This window comes from Nycticebus coucang, chromosome 3 (genome assembly GCF_027406575.1).
Source record: "Nycticebus coucang isolate mNycCou1 chromosome 3, mNycCou1.pri, whole genome shotgun sequence".
In the NCBI taxonomy this organism is placed as follows: Eukaryota; Metazoa; Chordata; class Mammalia; order Primates; family Lorisidae; genus Nycticebus; species Nycticebus coucang.
Window position 1 is genome coordinate 44,744,098 of NC_069782.1, and position 20,171 is coordinate 44,764,268.

At 40.3% G+C, this 20,171-nt stretch overlaps 1 protein-coding gene across 4 annotated transcripts in view; it reads right to left on the bottom strand.

The window, feature by feature from the left end:
- NAV3 (neuron navigator 3) overlaps positions 1 to 20,171 on the bottom strand; it is an 862,702-nt gene that overhangs the window by 830,348 nt on the left and 12,183 nt on the right. The gene's annotated exons all lie outside the window — the stretch shown is intronic.

Here is a 20,171-nt window from a genome sequence, read left to right on the forward strand (position 1 = left end):
AAAAAAAAAAATCTATTTTTTTAAAAAAGAAAACATAATGTAAATGTACCAATCCCTTCCTGTCTTTTAATTCTCAATTAGATCCCCACCCATCTAAACCAATACTGGAAGAGAAAAAGCCAAGTATTGACGGAGAGGTCGCCAGTCTTCCACACCTTCTGTGTCTTTCCCCAGCTCCTGCAAGTTCTAACATTTCACTTTTCTTACCTACATGGCCCACTAGGAGTTAACAATGATTAGGCAGGCAAGAGTCATGGCGGCCCAGAAGTCAGCAATCTTATTAAATCCCTACGCCACTACTGGGACTAAGTCACACCAACACTGCTCAGTGCAAGGCAGAGGGAAAAATGATTGAAGCGACAGAGTTAGAAAAGCCAGAAATGAAAAGAAGAAGAGGGACTGGGTGAAAATAAGTGGTAAAAAGAAAACCAAACACTTGCACAGAGACCGTTTGTCCCAGTCTTTCTTATAAGAACAAAACAATCCAGAAGGTATTTGGTGTAATCAAATAACCACCGCAATTGGGAAACTCCTCTAAGACAGAGCACAATCCTGTATTTTTGTAATAGATGACATTCTACTGTGAATATACTGCCCACACCCAGAAGTGCTGGTGTAGTCATCCTTTGGCATTTTGTAGACAAGTGCTAAAATTCTGCAAGTATGAAACATATTGACATTTGTTTTTATAATGGCAATGTCCCAAGATAGACTGTGATGCCTTTCATTTTAATGAGCAAGAATTTGGGCTGGAACAAACATATGTAACACAGCTTCTCAGTTTTAATTTCTTTTATATATGTGAAATGCATTATTAAACAATCATCACAGCATTAAGTCTCAGCCATGCAATTACAGGTTTATGTCCCTTTGCTTTGTAAATGTTTATATTTGAAGGCGAACCAATGCTGAGTTGCTATAAAAATAATTTGTGTGTGAGAGAGAGAGAGTGAGTCTCACTTTGTCCTCCTGAGTAGCGTGCCATGGCATTATAGCTCACAGCAACCACAAACTCTTAGGCTCAAGTGATCCTCTTGCCTCAGCCTCCCAAGTAGCTAATACTACAAGCGCCCACCACTACACTCAGGTCATTTTTCCATTTTTAGTAGAGATGGGGGTCTCACTCTTGCTCAGGCTGGTCTCTAACTCCTGAGCTCAGGGGATCCACCCACCTTAGCCTCCCAGAGTGCTAGGATTACAGGCATGAGCCACCACACCCAGCCTAAAGATCATAAATTAAATGCAAAGACCTAGTTATAATTTTCAAACACTATAAATTGAAGAGAAGTGATGTCTGCCTCTTTTGTTAAGTGAAATTTTGTGCATTATAAAGTAAATTTTCCTTATCTCAAGAAAAATCCTCTACAATTATATCCAAGAACATCATATATTATATTCTATGCCTGTATTTCCTAGATCAATCTAATGATATAAGGATGGTAAAGCTATGGTATGTGGAAAGCAATTGAAAGTCTGGTTACCTAACCTGGGGACGTCTACCCAAGAAAGGACGGACATATGTACACATCACAGGAATTAGACGCGCTCTTGATACCACCAGATATCAAAGGTTTACAATGGATAGATGTAAGTTAACAAATGCTAAAATTTATTCTGAAAAATTACCATTACTTAAAGATAAAAAAGGCTCTATAAATTATTCTGTAAGGATTATCTAGAAAGAAACCTAGAAAGATGTAAGAAAAAAATTCAGACTTAAGAAAAATGACTCCATGACATTTTCAGGCCTTCTGATCACATTGCCACATTTGAGATCCTTCAAAATGTAACCAGATAAAGAACAATAGTACACTGTACTCAGATACACTGTAAGGACTAATTAACAACGCAGGTTACTTGCTGCCAATGCCAAGTGGGCAACCACAAAATTGAAGTTACTAATATTTGTTTTCTTTTTCTAAAAACATGGTTTTAATCAAAAAAGGGCTAAGCAAATGAATCAAGAAAACACTACACCTTCAATATGGCACCAAACACAGCTGGAGTACTTGATTTCCAACCAAGGCCATTTTCCTCTGATGCAGAACATGGAATGGAAACAGACTGTAAGCACAACAGAAAACGGGTTCTGATCCCTTGAATCAACAAGCCAGTTTGTGCCCTTTTCAGATGACATCACAAATCACTTTAATTTTCTACAGTTGGTGTTTCACAGACGTGTGCTTCTGGGGACAGTTTCTGAACTGATAATTCTACTCACTGATGTGTTCCAGGAAGAAGAAACTGGACTAGATAGCTTTAAGTTCTTTCAAACCCAGCAGTCTCTAAGCTCAGGCAATGTGGAAATTAAACCTGAATCAAACTGCTGTTTAGTTTATCATGAACCTTTAATCATCATGCAAGCATTGGGTTTCTAACAAGCATTAATTTTACCATTCATTCTACCTTTCGGTGCTTACTATGTTCAAGTTCCACGCAGGGATAAGAAAACAAAAGTCACAGTCTCATGTTTCAAGTGGTTTAGAGTACACTAGCCAAAATTAGAAAATATACAAATAAATCACAATATAATGTAGTTTAAAAATTACCTTAAGACAGGAATTTTGAGAGCAATGTGTAGTACTATATTTCACTGAATATTCAATGCCACCAATTTAAAATATACTGTTATAAGAAAACAGAAAACATATCACTATAATGAGGAATAAATTATTACAGTAGGAAAGAAAAGAATGCCAATGAACCCAGATGTATCACTAATTAGAAGACACATCCTGATTTCATAGTTTATTTATTTATTTATTTATTTATTTTTAGACAGAGTCTCAAGCCGTCGCCCTGGGTAGAGTGCCGTGGCATCACAGCTCACAGCAACCTCCAGCTCCTGGACTTAAGCGATTCTCTTGCCTCTGTCTCCCAAGTAGCTGGGACTACAGGTACCCACCACAACACCCAGCTATTTTTTGGTTGTAGTTGTCATTGTTGTTTGGCAGGCCCAGGCTGGATTCAAACCCGCCAGCTCTGGTGTATGTGGCTGGCACCTTAGCTACTTGAGCTACAGGCGCCCAAGCCAATTTCATAGATTTTAAAATGTGACAAAATGTATATTAGCTCCCAGCTACTGGGGAGGCTGAGGCACGAGAATCGCCTAAGTCTAAGAGCTGGAGGTTGCTGTGAGCTGTGACACCATGGTACTCTACCAAGGGTGACAAAGTGAGACTCTGTATCTAAAAAAAAACAAAAACAAAAAATGTATATTAGCATAGAAGAAAAACGATACTAACTAGAAGTAATTAACAGCTTCCTATAAATACAGAACCATACCTGAAGGGAAATTACCCACACTTGACAATGAACACAATCCTTCACTCAGTTACAGAAATACTCCATGATGCGATATTGTTTCAGCAGCACACTCTGACCTTGAAAGAGATCTTGGAAAGCACCCTTTCTTACGTAGACCCTCATTTGTATGTTCCCTGACTTTACCATCCCCTAAGAGACAATTACTCCTATAAAAATGTGCACGTGTTTGTTTTTCCTGCATGTTTGGAAACTATGGCCATATTTTAGAAGCTTTTAATGATAAAAACTGTCTACAGACTTTTGAACCCTAGCTCAGTGCCTGGTTGATGAATCAGTTAATGAATGGCTCTTCAATGCGTCTGAAACAATCAATACAACCAGGCATAATGTGATTATCAGGAATGGTATATAATGGTAGGATGGGAAGACAGGGCATAAAAGCACCAAATACATTTCTCAGTTCCAGTTTTATGCTAAATATATCCTATCAAAGAACTGTTTGCTGTATTATATCAAAGAGTTATGAATAGCCTCATTACCTGACTTACTACATGGGAAGAAGCAAATGCTCCTGAAACATCAGTTAACATTCAGCTCTAACACCACAAAAGGGAAAGAATACTTGTAGAATAAAACTCCAGACAAAGAAATTTGAATTGGGACTTTCTCCCTTGCCATAAAGGCAAACAGATGTGGTTCACATCTGTTTGTGTTTAAAACATGTGACAGGTCACTGGGTAAGAAAATATAAAAATTAAGATACTGTAGCAGCTATGAAGCACTTCGGTATTATTGTCAGGCTGTCCTGTAAAGAGAACACAAGCCATCCCCAGTATCCCTAGGAGGCAAAAATCTAAGAGTATGAAATCTGTTAGGGCCTGCATATTTGAAGAAGGATCTGCACAGAGGTGACATCCTGAGTTACTGTTCTTACGAACATCTCTAAGATGTTTCTTACTGACATTGTGGGTGACAGCAGAACTACAAGTTCACATTTCCTTTGTGCCAAGTACAGTATATTGCGTTACACACTTCAAATATACTATCTCATCTAATTCCCATTACCGTCCTTTACTCCCCATTCCTAACATTACCAGTTTGGTGATTTCAGCACCTAAACTCTCTAACCAACCCCATTGCCACTACATTACCTTGGGCCCTCGTCGCCTTTAATGTGAACCACTGAATGCATTTCCCTACAAAACACCTACTCTCAAGTCTCAGTCCTCCTCCAGTCCATCCACGTGGCTGAAGAAATTATCTTTATAAAATAAAAGTCTATCCCTCTCTAGTGCCACGGGTTCTAAACCCTCAGCAGAGAATATGTGCCCATCCCTCCATGATCTGGTCCCTGCCTGCCCTCAAGACATAACACTGTGCTCTAGGCCCCAGCCAGGCAGCACGGCCCGCATATTTTTAGTACTCTGCACAGGCCTCCCCTCTCCCAGCCTCCCACAAACTCTCACGGGTGTGGGCATACTTTAAATCAATGGGCATCACCACAACCCAGCTTAGCTCGATTCCACTGGTGACAGTTGACCGGACTGGACAAGCCAACTCACACTCATGAACAAGGACTAAACATGAACACAGAGGTTTGGCTCAGCAACTGATCAGGGCAGCAAAAAGAAAGCACAGGAAGTAGCAATGTCAACAAATTTCTTCTTGTCTTTTATTATATCTGACGCTCATGACATTCTGATCCTATCTGTGCCTGAAGCACATCTTATTTTTATAGCCTCATTGAAACAACATAGATCTCTTTCTCTGCCAAGCCTTGAGAGATAATTTTCAAAAAGCCAAATTCTTATCTCTTCATTTTAATTGTCACGAAGACACACTTTAACCACATCATGCCAGGAAACTGAGTAACCCTGCTGCCAGCACCTGATAGGCAAACTAAGCTTCCTGCAGCCAAGAAGGATTTTTAACACATCGTCTTTATCTGATTTCCCTCCCAAGTATAAATTTGAGTTAGTATGCACCAGGGAGTGTATTTTCAGTGGGTAACTATGTCTTACGCATGTTCCACTATACTCCAGCTCCTAATTTCTTCCTAGAAATTATGTACTCATATGAAACTAGTTATTATGTTTATGGAAAATAAACAAAGTCAGCATTTCAGCAGTCATACACATGAGTGGCTATTTCTTTTCTCTTTGCTGAGTATAAGACTAAAATATTTTAAATCTTGTTATACCATGTGGAGTTATTATCTGTTGATTGCCACTAACTCTAATTTTATATCAGCAAGAAAGAAAATTGCTTAAAAATTCTAAATGAATGTATACATTTGGTGCTCCACTGTCAAGCTATGCTAGTATACAAAGCTTTTAGCTAATAATGTAGACAGTGCTGGATGATACTCAAAGGAGCACATCAATTTTTCTAACCAGGTTGTAAATGCAAAAATCAATTACCTCATTTTCAGACAATATTGTTATAGAAGGAAAAAAGGAAGGAAGGAACAGAGGAAGCAGAGGGGAGGGAAAGGCATTAAATTCTAACAAATGGCACATGGAGAAGCTTAATCAGACAGAGATTAACAATTGCAAATGTTACAAATCATCATGTGCCATTGTTATTTGGATACTATTAAGCGTGGACAGACAACATAGTACACAAAGGCTGTTCTGAATTAGAAAAACCACTGACTCTGCTAAACCACATACAATACGCTGACCACCAGCAAGCTGGCTGGGCCAGGACTGGCTCGCAGAACCATCCCCACTGCCACAGACGAGATCAACACTCAATGGCTTGGTTCCTGCCTACCAGTTACTCAGATATGCTTTCTTCAACCTCTTTTGGGTTGGAAGAACAAAATTTAACACTGGATAATTTACTGGATACAAGGTATGTAGGAAGTCCATCCTACAAATTCCATCCTTAAAAAGAGGTCTCTATCGTCAAAACCAGGCAAAGCATTAGTAAGAGCCAAGCATAATGAGGACACAGATCTTCCCACCATATCTTTGCTTACTTCCATTTCTTATATGATTGTCAAGAACAAAACAGAGAGAGAGGGAAGGAGGGAGAGGGGTGGGGCCTTGGTGCGTGCCACACTTTCTGGGGGCAAGACATGATTGCAAGAGGGACTTTACCTAACAAATGCAATCAGTGTAACCTGGCTTATTGTACCCTTAATGAATCCCCAACAATAAAAAAAAAAAGTCAGTCAAGAGATCCAGGTTCTCGAGCCAGTTTTCCATTATTTATTGACATTAGACAACTCACTCCTTTAGACATGAGGGGTGTTTTTTAATTACTAAAAGAGGTGGTACTCTAAGATTCTCTAATTTACGCAAAGAACTTAAGAGTTTATATTGCTAGTACTAGATTTCTACTTTATTAATTGAAAAAATCAGAATAAAAAATACAGGTAACCGTGTATATAGGCTTGTTTACTAGAAGACTCAACTCTAGCCGACCCATAAAAATGGTGGTCACTCTTTTTCTTTAGAATTCTCCAAAGGAGACTTCTTGATCTCCCCAAGCAGTACACTCATATTTAGAGAAAAAGATGAATAGAAGGCTCTACAGATTGCTCAGATCAATTCATAGGTAGGTAGAATCTTGGATAGACCACAAGAAATGGCCTTTTTAACATGTGGGGAGGAAAGTTGAGAAAAATGCATCAGCTCTCAATGAAAAGTATTGAATTTGTACTATAGCTGAATCACGACAGAGAGGATTAGGAACAGAAGGTTCCTAACTTTGGTTTCCTCTTATTATTGCTTTAAAGCACCATTGCCCAAACAGTGTGCTAGAAGATGGTCACACATGCCCCCTGTAAAGGGGGTGCCATGGCCAAATGCAGAGAGAAACAGTCTCCCAGAAAGGAATAAATAATCCATCATTCTGTCTGTGCCTCTTCCCACTAAAGAGTATCTATTAATCCTCCTAAAACAGAAAGAGCACTCTCCTTCCTACTAAAATACAAAACAAAACCCAATCTAGGTTTTCATTCAAGTTCCCGCCAGCCCTCTGACTGTGCCCCATGCACAAAATTTAAATCCCACTGTAGGTTCCTCATAAGGGCAGACTGCACATTAACCATTTCGCGAATATAAAATGCTTGAATGAAAGGAATCTCCTCCTTCGTATTGCTCACAATGTTTCCAGAGCATGTCAAATTCATGGCTTAAAGAATGAGATTAAATTAACATTATTTCAAGGATTTTCTTTTTTGCAAATGACAAAAATAAAGTACTGTGATATTCTGCTCCAAAATCACAGATTTCGTCATCTACCTATTTTCTGCCTCACTACCTCCCTTGCCCCCTACCCTCAAAAACACATGAATACACAATTTTGTGATAAAATATCTCAGGGACAAAAAACAACACCATCACAGCATTACCCAGGCAGCTTCTCTCTACACAACCTGCAGCTTAAAGGAAGGTTAGCAGCATAAAAAAGTGAGACTTTGAAATGTGTGTCATGAAACACAGCTATTTATTAACATGGCTGACAGGAATGAGGGCAGAGCCCATTGAAGCTGGCCAGCCTGACTGCTGTCCATCACGCTCCGGGGCAGCAAGCCAAGACAGAAAGGGTATTACCGAGTTGTTATGGTAACTAAATTGTAGCCACTTCCATAAAACATCAGCTTTCCATCTCAGGGTCTATGGAAAATTCCACGTAAGTCAGGGTCTTAACTCCAAATGAGGCAGCAAGTGGCCACCTGAACCTCCAACACGCTACCCCAAGAACAATGTGGCTGCTCGGCCTGTCCAGGCCCACAGCCTCCACCCACTAACCCTCGCCTGGCCACATCAGGACCAAACCAACAACCAACCTACTCTCGCTGACTTCACCAACAGACAAGGCCATCCACAAAGGGCAACAAGGCAGACGGGCAAAGGGCGGTGAGAGAGAGCACAGTGAACGCAGACTCAGAGGTGGGCAGCCGCGGGGTCATCAGCACAGTGTCTAAGACTGAGGCTTTGGAGTCCAAGAAAGTCTGTTTAAATATCCACCCTCTTCTGCCCACCTGTGTGACCTGGCGAACGTGCCTCTTTACACTGATCCCGATCTGTACTACGGAGGTGAAAACTGAGACCGTGGAGGCGATGATTATGAGCATTGGCATCAAACAGTTTGGACTTTGCTTTCTCTGCAGCCAACAAGCTGTGTTACTTTAGACAAGTTACTTAACCTCTCAGAGCCCCAATGTCTTCAACCATAAAATAAGGATCATACCACCTCCTCCTTAGAGTTGTTATGAAAACAACGTAAGACAGGGCTCTGCCTACAACACAGCACACGTATTGACATGTGGTGGCGATTGCTGCTGTTCTGGTGCTGGAAGTTATCATTCCTATGGCAGTCAGAATGACCCCCAAGATGTCCACGATCGTAATCCCTGGAGCCTGTGACCATGTTACCTTACATGTCAAAAGGGACTTTGCAGACATGATTCAGTATCTTGAGAAGGGAAGATTACCCTGGATTACCTAGAGGGACTCAATGTAATTGCAGGGGTCCACATAAGGAAAGGGGAGAGATGGGAACGCCACAACAACGCAGAGGTCAGAGATTTGAAGATGACACACTGCTGGCTTTGAAGATGGATGAAGGGGCCCTGTGCCAAGGGATGTGAGTAGCCTCTAGAAACTTGGAAAAGTAAGAAAACAGATTTTCTCCTAGAAACTACGAAAGGAAAGCACCTCAGCTGACACCTTGATTTTAGGACTTTTACCCTCCAGAGCTATAAAATAAGTTTGTGTTTTGTTGTTGTTGTTGTTGTTTGTTTGTTGAGAAAGAATCTCACTATGTCGCCCTCAGTAGAGCGAGGTGGTGTCATAGCTCACAGCAACCTCAAACTCTTGGGCTGAAGCGATTCTCTTGCCTCAGCCTCCTGAGTAGCTGGGGCTACAGGTGCCCACCAACAATGCCCAGCTATTTTTGGTCACAGTTGTGATTGTTGCTTGGCAGGCCCAGGCCAGGCTCAAACCCACCTGCTTCAGTGTACATGGCCAGCGCCTTACTCACTGAGCTATAGGTGCCAAGCCAGTTTGTTTTTAAGCTACAACACTGGTGGTAATTTGTCAACAGTAGTAATAGGATACTAATATACTTCCTTATTAACATATTAAATGGGAAAGTACGGGGGAAATGCATGGCACATAAAAGTCACCAAATAAATAACAGATGGTGAACCATGGATGAGAATAGCAGTGACTAAGGGAGACTCCATGCCTCTCAGAGCCACCATAACTTTCGAGTGTTCCATGGTAGCTAATTACTATTACCTATAGCAGTCTCATATGCCTCCTACCAAATATCAAACAGCTGCAGATACAGATTCCATTTCCAACCATTCATTCTTAGAGCATTGCACCTGAAAGAGTACAGTTAACTAAATGAAACCCAAAGAAGCGCCTCAAACAAGTAGCAGCTGAATTCTGAGGATGAGCTAAACTAGAGAGGAATTTCATTAGTCCAAGGCTGTTTTATAACTCAAAGCAGAAAAAATGACATGGTAGTTTGAAAGAAATTACAAGAAGTATGTCTACTCGCCTTGGGTAAGGGCTAAGACCACTGAACCTACAAGTTTGATGGCATCTATGATAAGCGTCCAGTGAGGACTTGAGGCACAAGAAATTCAAGAGCTTGCTGATGAGGAAAAACACAAACAAAAAGGGGTGACCATAAAAGACGGCTGCCCACCGTCTCTTTCCGGCTAACGTCCAGTGAGGAGGGAGCCTGACAGTCTCTCTTGGCAGCGTGCATGCGAGCACATCAGCGACATGGGATAGGGTGTTGAGTTCATTCCACTCCCTCTGCAAGGCGCTGGCCTCCTTCTGCCTGGAGGTTGCACTTGTAGAGGAAGGGCAGCTTTAACTAAGAGAACGATGCAGACACAGTGATCAGGGTGGGAGGTCAGAAACCACAGAAACCACTCCCAGACCACAAGCAGGAACATGGAAGAGACAGCTGCAGTCAAGAGACTAGGGAGGGAAAAGGACAGAGCAGAAAAATGGAACAGAACAAATTATAGAATCAAGTGGGATTATCCACACAAGGGAAACTCGCAGGCCCATCAGGGTTGTGTCATTTTCCTGTGTGCTTTCATGTGCCTGCCTGAAAATACCCTTACTTTCACACCAAGTCTGGTCTAAGGTCTCAGCCCTGTAATGATCAACTTAGTGACTGTGAAGGGTCAGGGAACACAACCCTGTTGCTTTCCTGGGCACGCGGGAGGATTGGATTTTTGTTTTTAAAGGCTATTTCTATGGAACCACCCCTCAAGTTATATTCAGATCCAGGTATTTAAAGAAAGACACAAGAAAAAGAGTAGAAGAAATAAAGTATGTCCCAAACTCATCCTCCAGATGGAGAAACAAAATAGGAGTTATAAAAGGAAAGGCATAAACAAGAACACAGAGCCCAAGACGAATACTTTGCCAGCTCACATGAGATCGCATCCTTCTTCTTCCCCTGCTAGGATTTGCATTTACCTAATATCTTCTGAACCTGAAGATGTAACGTGGAATTCCACCTGAGGGCAAATGGTGGGCAGAATACACTCATGGCCGTCAGAGTCTTCAAACTCTCTGCCAGGATCCCTCAGCATTATTGGGTGAGGTACGTGTGGAAGGGAGGGTGGAAAACTGCAATCCTGGTCCCATCCATGGTTCAGACTGAACTTTTATTTGTTTTACACATTTTGGGCTCACTGACAAAATAATGCTTGGAACCATCTTACTCAGCAAAAGCCACAGAGAACTGAAGACAGGGTGTCCAGGTTTATGCCTGATGATTCCCTGTACCTTTGAATGCCACCTCCAGGAAGAGATAATGCCTTGTACAAGTCCCCAAACTCCAGAGGAAACAAATCTGAAAATCCCACATCCAACCCACGTGCTTCAGCCCATGAACGTGCCCCCCAACGTTCTTCCTGCTATGTAATATTTTTCTCTTATGAGATAGGAAGTGTTTCACTTATTTGCTTTTTGTTTTTATTTCACCAATGGGCAAGAATACCATTAAAACCTAATAGCAAGCTTGGAAAAAAATGAAATTGTCACTGGATAGTATCCTTATTTTATACCACACTGAATCTTTGCCTTGGATATTAACCAAACACCACAGAGCTTGTTTGTATGATCTTTCTGAAAGGTTAGATTGTTCAATTTTTGCTTCCAGTAGAGTTATGCTTTTTAAACTGAAGGGTAAAGCTACGGAAATCAGCCAGAGAGGTATACCAGAAAATACAAGACCCAGTATTAATAGAGTCCCTATTTCTAGATTTTAAATCATTTTTAATGTAACAAAGACTATGAAATTGAGTACAAAACCTACATCCAGTTTTAGAATGAAACGTGAAATTTCAGAGCAATTTCCTGCTTGTGTCCATAGTGAGCCCTGTGGATCTCGGCCGTGTGTTTAGAGTCTTATTCCGTTGTTAGGAGTACTGGGAGCTGACAGGCCTGTAGGTGTTCTAGGCCAATTCTTAATAGCCGACACCCCTGACTCACCATGGTCATCACTACCCTTGTCTCAGAATATGATCTGTCTGAACCTCCTTGAAAAGAGCTCTGCCTTTTCTCCAACCCTTACAGCCAAGTCTCATTCGGGCTATTAACATCCAAGCAGGGCTTCTTGCTAGGCACTGGGGAGAGAGACTTCAAAAATTCACTCAAGATGAGACTACGCATTGTCCTACGGTGCTGACTCAGCTACAGCACAGTCCTGCCGCCTCCACCGCCACAGGCCTGCTTAGAAGACGGGGAATCACAAGGAACAAGTATCACACCAAGCACCTTATCAGTGTACTGTACAACCCAGAATTGCACATTCCCAGGCACCCAGGACTAAGCCAGTGTGTTCACACGAGAGAATCTTGTAATTGCTACTGTGCTAATGCTCAGGTAAAACACTACTGGTGGCAGAATTAAAAAGCAAAACTAATTAGTAGGAGCAGGCAATAAGAAACAAGAACATGATGGGAAAAAGCTATAGCGTATCTTCCAATAGTTGCTTAATTGGAACAGTATGTTATTTTCTCAACTCCTGTAGCTTTAAAAACTATGTGTTGAGTGTAATAGATGCCTAACTGAGATTTGACTTCCTATTGTAGCTGAGCCTGCAGTGTGTGGGGGAAGATGAACAGATTATTTCACCTTGGCAACTGCGTTACTTTTGAATTTCCTACTTCAAACCCAAAGATCTAGAAGTAAGAAGACCCACTTGGCCATCTCTGCCCCCACTCTAACCTGCCCGGAACATCTTTTTGCCCCTCTGTGCCCCAAGGAGATAAAACATATACTTACTAACGTTGAAGGATTACACAAATTAAGATCTTTTAGAAATATCTAAAGCCACATTTACTTATGCGGCTTTAAAAAAGGACCATATTGGGGCGGTGCCTGTGGCTCAACGGGGTAGGGCGCCAGTCCCATATGCCAGAGGTGGCAAGTTCAAGCCCAGCCCTGGCCAAAAACCACAAAAAAAAAAAAAAAAAAAGGACCATATGAAAGTTGAATACTTATGGAAGAGGGCTGGGAAATTTTCCCTATGAAAACCTAATCACAACCAACAGGAGACTGCTCTTGGCCTCTCTGAGCCTCAGGACATCTGGAAGATGGAGGGGAAAGGTTAATGCAGAGAGAAACACGGAGATTAGTGAGTTTATTGGCAGGAATAGGAGAAGGTAATGGCAAACTAATTTTCTTTCCTAAACACACTCAAATGTTCCCAAACTCTTCCTAATGAGAAACTATTTTAAAATTTAAAACAAAACCAAAAAGCACGTGCCTCACACAGATGTGATTTCCAACCGCCGCTCAAGATCAAACCCAGAAACAGCCAAAGCACACACAGCTTTAACTAGTTATCATGGTTTCCTCAAAGGACTATTCCATAGGGGTAAAAAAACACTCAGGGATGTACACTTATAAAATTATTCCTCCCCAGTCATTTGTTTGGCAGGAAAACCTGATCTGCTTCATGTAATTCACTGATTAAAAAGTGGTATCTGATTGAACGCCTAGCTCTACAAAATGATCTTGACCTGAAGGGCACATTCAAACCCTTCGGTTGACCATGTGTCTGTTTGGAACACTCAAGGAGAGGAGGATGAATGTTCCTATTTACATGATTTCAACACTTACAATAGTGTATTTATTCATTTCAGAGGAGGGTTTTTATGAGTCCATTTCAAAAATGAGAACACAGGATGACACTTTAAATCATACATTCCTGAGAAAAATGATCAAATTATTCACAATGATCATTCATAGTGAGAACAGAAACAAAAATTATATTTAGTCCATGTATGGCCTAGAGGAGACACTGCCCTGGATGACTGTAAGTCACCATCGCTACTGACTTCGCAGAAGCCCAGTTCAAAGATGAGACCCGAACTATAAAACATAAGTGGGGAAAAAAGGGTTTCCATTCATGCCTCCATAACAAAACAAGCAGATAGTGCTTTTCTCCCTTCAACTATCGTTACTGATTTTAAAAATACATAGATCCCACAATGTTACAGAGGCATAACTACATTCCTGTCTTGGTTGAGGATGCCCCAGCAGCAATAAAATCCCTGTCCCCATTACCCCGGGAACTGTATGCCTTTCTGAATCATAGATCTCAGTTCAAAAGTGTAGAAGTAGGGTATCTGGGTTCTAATTCCACTCTACCACTAATCACTTACATAACTGGAGTAAAGTAAACCACTAAACTTTAAGCTTCAGTTCAATCACCTGTAAACTGGGGACAAGTGCTTACACCATGTACATTCCAGACTTAAAGCTACCACATGCTAAATGCCTTCGGCAAATACTAAAAGAACTAAACAAAGGTAACAGAGCAACAAATACCAAATAACTATTTCCCATTACCATTAAATTATCATAGGGATAGCAAATTAACATTTTGTTGTCCTACTAGAAATTCTCTCTAAACCAATTTGTAGAAAGAGGAAATGATTTATTGCATTTCATGTATTTTAAGTGCTACCATTTTTAAGATTGTTTTTAACTAGTGTACAAAACAGAATTTATTCACCAGGCCTTTGGGACTCCTCTGATTTCTCTCAGAGATGGTCTGATCCTGGCTATAAGCTATTTTAATTTACTCCCCATTGTCACAGTTGACTATCATGGCCACTAGGTCCTTGGTCAAATGAATCAGGTCCTTGTGCAGAAAACACACACACTCAAACCCTTTGAACAGGCAGTGAATGAATCTGGTTTGAAAGACAGACTTTTTTTTTTTTTTTTTTTTGTGGTTCTTTTGGCCGGGGCTGGGTTTGAACCCAGCACCTCCGGCATATGTGTCCGGCGCCCTACTCCTTGAGCTACAGGCGCCGCCTGAAAGACAGACTTTTAAAAAAAAAAAAAAAAAAAAGGAAAAGACAGTTGGCTGGGATAGCATGTAATTGCACCTCCTAATACATAAAGCTAATCAATTAGCAACAAACAGAACTTCACCACAGGGCTTGATGATTTGGAAGCTTCCAAAGCTGCCCTCTCTAGCATGGACCAGTAGAATGTGTTTCTATAGGAAACAGAAACTGGCAGTTCAATTCTTTCATCTGCCTCTATTTTATCCTTTCTCAGTTCTGCAAAGCTTTAATACCTGCTCAAAATACCAGACTTTACATTATTTGGCTATACACACAAGAGACAAAAATCCGCATAACTAGGATTCTGACCATAAAAACATTTGCTCACGTGGTGCTCCCATCATGCTCAAATAAAGATGCAAGCATGTTTGGAGGCTGAAATATGAATGGGATTAATTATTCGCTGAGCATGACAGGAGGGAAAATAAAATGTAGCACTCTACAATCCTCACAATTAGAGCTCAGCCAATTTATTGTCTGCTGCCTGGATGCCGAATTTCAATCTTTTTATATAACTCACAAAAATAAAAAAAGATCTGAACATCAGGCATACAACACAAATTCTATTACACTGCACGCTGGGAAGACATATAATGAAATCTTTTCCTGGCTACAAGGTCATCCTTGTAATTCATGGAATTCATTTACTCCCTAGGTCCAATTCATTGTGTGCTTCTTTGCAAATAAATCCATACAAGTTCCTAACAAGAGCCCTAACAGGGGGTTCAGAATGCAAATACAGTTGTATGATGTGACCACTGGTAAATTGCTCCTTTTGGATAAGCAACACAAAAGAAGTTTTTCCCCTAATTTAAATACTTTTAGCGGGCAATAAACTGCCTTATCAAAAAATTAAACTGTAATGCTAAGCAAAAAATAAAACTAATCACATGCTGGAGGTTAATCTTCAAGGGCTTGGCTATATAATTTACCACCCACTTCTTTTTTAAGGACAGCACCGACTCATTAGAAACTTTTCTCCACTGCTCCTTCCTTTGGTACCAGAGATTCACATGATGAGGACAGTAACAATTATTCATCACTCAATCTTAACTGCTCTGCAAAAAGGACCAACAGCTGGCTTCTGCTCTGTGTAACATTTGAAAGATAGGAGAAGTCAAACATCTAAAAAGTCCCGCTTTTTAGATTTATCAAACTGATAAAGTAGAATGTTTCAATATTAATTGTAAAGTCAGTGAAATAAAACCACTCCACTGCCAAAAAATTTTCATGGTTACTACCTTAAAAGTTTGCGAAAGCAATAAAAAGATTCAAAATATTTTTAAATAGGAAACATTAATTAAGTCGTAGATATACTATGAAAAATCAGTCTATCTTCCCGTCTTATAAAGTTGCTATTTCGCTTTTTTCATAACAGAAAGACCTGTGAGATATATAAATACCTAATTATGTACAAGGGTTGTCTTTTTTAGAATGTACAGTTTTTGCTTGTGAAATACTTTGCACATACGAATACACACTTTTTTTTAACCAACTGAAGCACTAAATCTGTACTTCCATCTTCTCTGAAAATTTTGATTACATATACATGTAAATTACTGTTTTAGTACATGAGAGATTTTCAAGTAAATATTTAAACATACAGTTTCATAATAACAAATATTTACTGGTAATTATTAGGCCTTAAAAAGCCAGCGGAAGTCATGGCAATCCCTTGTACCATTTTGGTGACCAAGACTTTAGCCCATGCTGCTCTGGACCAACTGAGTCATGGTGGTGAAGCTCTTTAAATATTAAGCCTTCCTTGTTTTTTGTAGATTGCCTTGTGATGATTCTACCTTTGCTGATACAGAGACACAACAATAGAACTGTGGGGTGGGGTTTCAATAACCTCACCCACATTTAGCTAACCCCTGTTTAGATCCCTCATGCTGTTTGTTTACCACACTAGCAAATCATTTTTAATTCCTATCACTTCTTATTTTGTAGTTATCCTTCCCCAGTCAGGTAAACAAGACAACCTCAGAGTCTAAGAAATATTTAAAACTCAGCTTATAGCTGTTGACCTTTATTATGAGGTTAAAAATAACACTGCAATTGGCTTTTAAGGACCTTTCTGTTCTCAAATTGCCAACTTCTTGTTGAACGTTCAGTCATAAAATTAAAATGCATTGTAAACGTACATAGTTTATTGCACTTACTATAAAAAGAATGGAGACTTTACATCTTTTGTATTAACCTGGATGGAGTTGGAACACCTTCTTTTTAGTAAAGCATCACAAGAATGGAGAAGCAAGAATTCAACGTTCTCAATTCTAATATGAAGGCAGTAGATGATTTATTATATGGTGGGAGGTAAGGGAATGAGAGGGGAGAAAAGAGGGGGTTAGGAGGTCTTGATGTATGGCACACCTCTTGGGGGCGGGACACGATTGTAAGAGGAACTTTAACTAACAAACGCAATCAGTGTAACCTAATTCTTTGTACCCTCAATGAACCCCCAAAATAAAAAAAAAAAAAACATTATAAAACCACAGCTGAGTTCTTTGGCAATAGCAGCCCAAATTCTCACACCATTTCTGAGACAACTGTTACCATCATCCCCACGTACCAGATAAAGAAACTGCGCTATAGAGACCTTAACTAGACCTCATTCATATCACCCATGAAATGTTTTGCTGTGAAAGCTCAGCTCTTAGTTGACACAGGGTATTGTTTCTGCACTGAACAATTTTTATATTCATGTTATAATCATTAAACCTGCTCTCAAAGGGAAATATACATTGCACGTATGGCATCCCTATCATTTCAACAATCACTGCTGCATCCAGAATAAAAATTCCTTGGTCTAGAATGTATATGGTTGACAGGCTACCTGCCCTTGCAGCTTCATCATGCTGTACCTGTCCCACACACGCATTTTTGTGCTTCGGGACTCACTGTCCACGAACTTTTCACGTTCCCTTATGCCTTTGTACACTTTCTGAACAGTCACATCCTGAAACACCCCCCTCCATTGTGTCCATCTGGCAGGTTCCCACTCATCCTTCGTGACTCAGCTCAGGCACATCCTCTCTGGGCACCCTTCCCCACCGCCTCGCCACCAGGCAGAGTTGTCACACCCACCTCTGTTTTTCCATGTACCTTCTTCATGCAGTTAGTACAACTAGGCAAGTTTCACATCAAAAAAAAATAGTTTTAAAAAGCACCATTTGTCAGCCTCTCACCAGCAGCGAGCTCAAGTGCAACTAGTTCATCTTTCATCCTTGTCTTTTCAGCACTTTAGTTCACAGAATAAGCATGACTTAAGAATAAGCGAGGAATGAGTGTGTAAGTGGCATGAGTGCAGTCAAGCAACAAACGTCCCCTAAATACAGCTTGGACTTTATGGTGGCAACCCTGAAAAACTACAAAGATGTGATTTACAAAAAGAAATTTCCATGCCTTAAAATGAGTTTTCAAAAGTTATCTCATTGTATAGAAAATAGACCTGTCTGCACAGGTCTGAAGTGGAAAGAGAGCTGACGTGTGTGGGACTCAACTCCCAACATGGCTGGACGGTAGGGAGAAGCTGACCAGATGCAGGGAGTGGTGGGTTGGGGGCTCAATCCTACAGGACCCCACACCACGGGAACAACTGAATTTTGCTTGCATACTTCACCACACCATTTTCTGGTTACAGTATCTTTCTTTCCACCTCGGTATGTCCAAATGTTATCTATCCTTCAGGCAAAGTTCATAAGCCACTTCCTCTATTAAGCATCCTTCAGTTCCATCCACAAGACTCACCTTCCTTTGTCTTCCCTCTACAGATACTCAATACTTTTCTGCAGCACTTGAGGCCTTTGTAACAAACTCATGAAGGGCAAGACCTACATCATTTCTGCCGCCACCTCCAGTCGACACCTAGCTGAGAGCCTAATACACCATAGTGTGAAAAATAAGGCACGCTGCTAAATTCCATAACTGTTTCAAAGATGTATATACTTCAATTGAAATTCAGTAGAGTTAATAAGCATTGAAATAAATTTATGATTATGTACCTTAGAAATTCCAGCATGAATTTCAGGTAAGAACATTTTCCTATGGTGTTCCCCATATGCTAGACTGTTTTCCACTTGGGCCCATACTCTAGATAAATTTATTTAAATTTTTGCAAAAATAGTCATCTTGTTATTGATTACAGACATGAGGTCTCAAAACAAGCTCTGCCTAGAGCAAGTTGTCAAATTATATTTGAGTCACAATTACTTTTGTCAGAGGCTAAGAATATTTCAAAATGTATTATACTGAAAATGCTGGGAAGACAAAGGTTTGTGCTGGGGGTAGGAACAATGAGGTGATCAGGGAAAACAGAAGATAGATGTCCCTAGTGAGGAAAAAAAAATGTTTAGACTCACATATTTGATTATAAACTTCAGCTCGAAATCTATCAATTTTCTAGAAAATGAAGTACAAACAATAGCACAACCGCCAACACACAATTGCCAGGCAGAGTAAGCCTCGTTCTCCCAGCACTTGAGCGTCAAAAGAATCAATTGGACAATTGATGTTTCTGAAGATTCATCTACAGATCAAGGACAGGGCAGGGTATATGCTCAAAGTTAGCGTTTTAATTTGAATCGAAGATGCTGACATTCTGAAATATTTCATTGAAAACATGAAAACATAACCTTCAAACATGAATCAGACAATCACACTCATTTTATAATAGTGGAGCTTAGGACAAAAGTCGAGCATCACAAGGGAGACAAAAGGCGCGTGTTCAATGTGCTGAGCTAACCACTGCCTGTGTGATGGGGTGCAGTGCATACGTTACAAAATCTTATCATGGCTGATTTCCACATGTAGACTTTGTTCCACATTCTGCCATGAGAATGTCCAGAACCTGAGTAATATTTCATCCTCACTTAAAATCATAATGTAATTAAGGGGTTAACAATGAAGTACACGGATAAGCCCAAGGGCACCCAGTGGCTGACCCATGGTGAGGCATTCCTCCCAACTGCCTCCTCCCTCAGAGGCAAACGCACTTTAAAGGTTGGTATAGGGGAAGAATTTATGGCAGATGTAGGAAGAGACACCACTGATCATTCCACATTCACAGAAATCGCCTTGCAAATTTCTTCCCCTCCATCCTAGAAGGAGGGAGAAAAAACAGCTGTTTAACAATACATTGATGTACACAGCTATGACTTAATATTAATAAAAAAGCTATAAAAATAATAATAATAAATACACTCAACAAAGACCAAAGCAGATTAGATAGCTCTTTAGCATTTGAGTCTCTTCATGTATATTATCTTATTCTCATTTACAGAGAACTAAGACCCATGGTCAGCCAAGGTGGCCTGACCCCTCATCAGCCAGTGTAAGATCCATAAAGGCCATGAAAGCAAATACAAAGAAATCGGCAAGGCTCAACATATTAAGAAGGTAACAACCAAATGATCTTCTTCTAAGTAACTTTTCCGCCCAGAATTAAATATTCAAACATAATGAATATGTTTGGTTAAAATGGCAAAATTCCCAATTTTTCCTACAGGTCCAAAATCCATAAGTGCAATTTATAACCCAAAAGCTC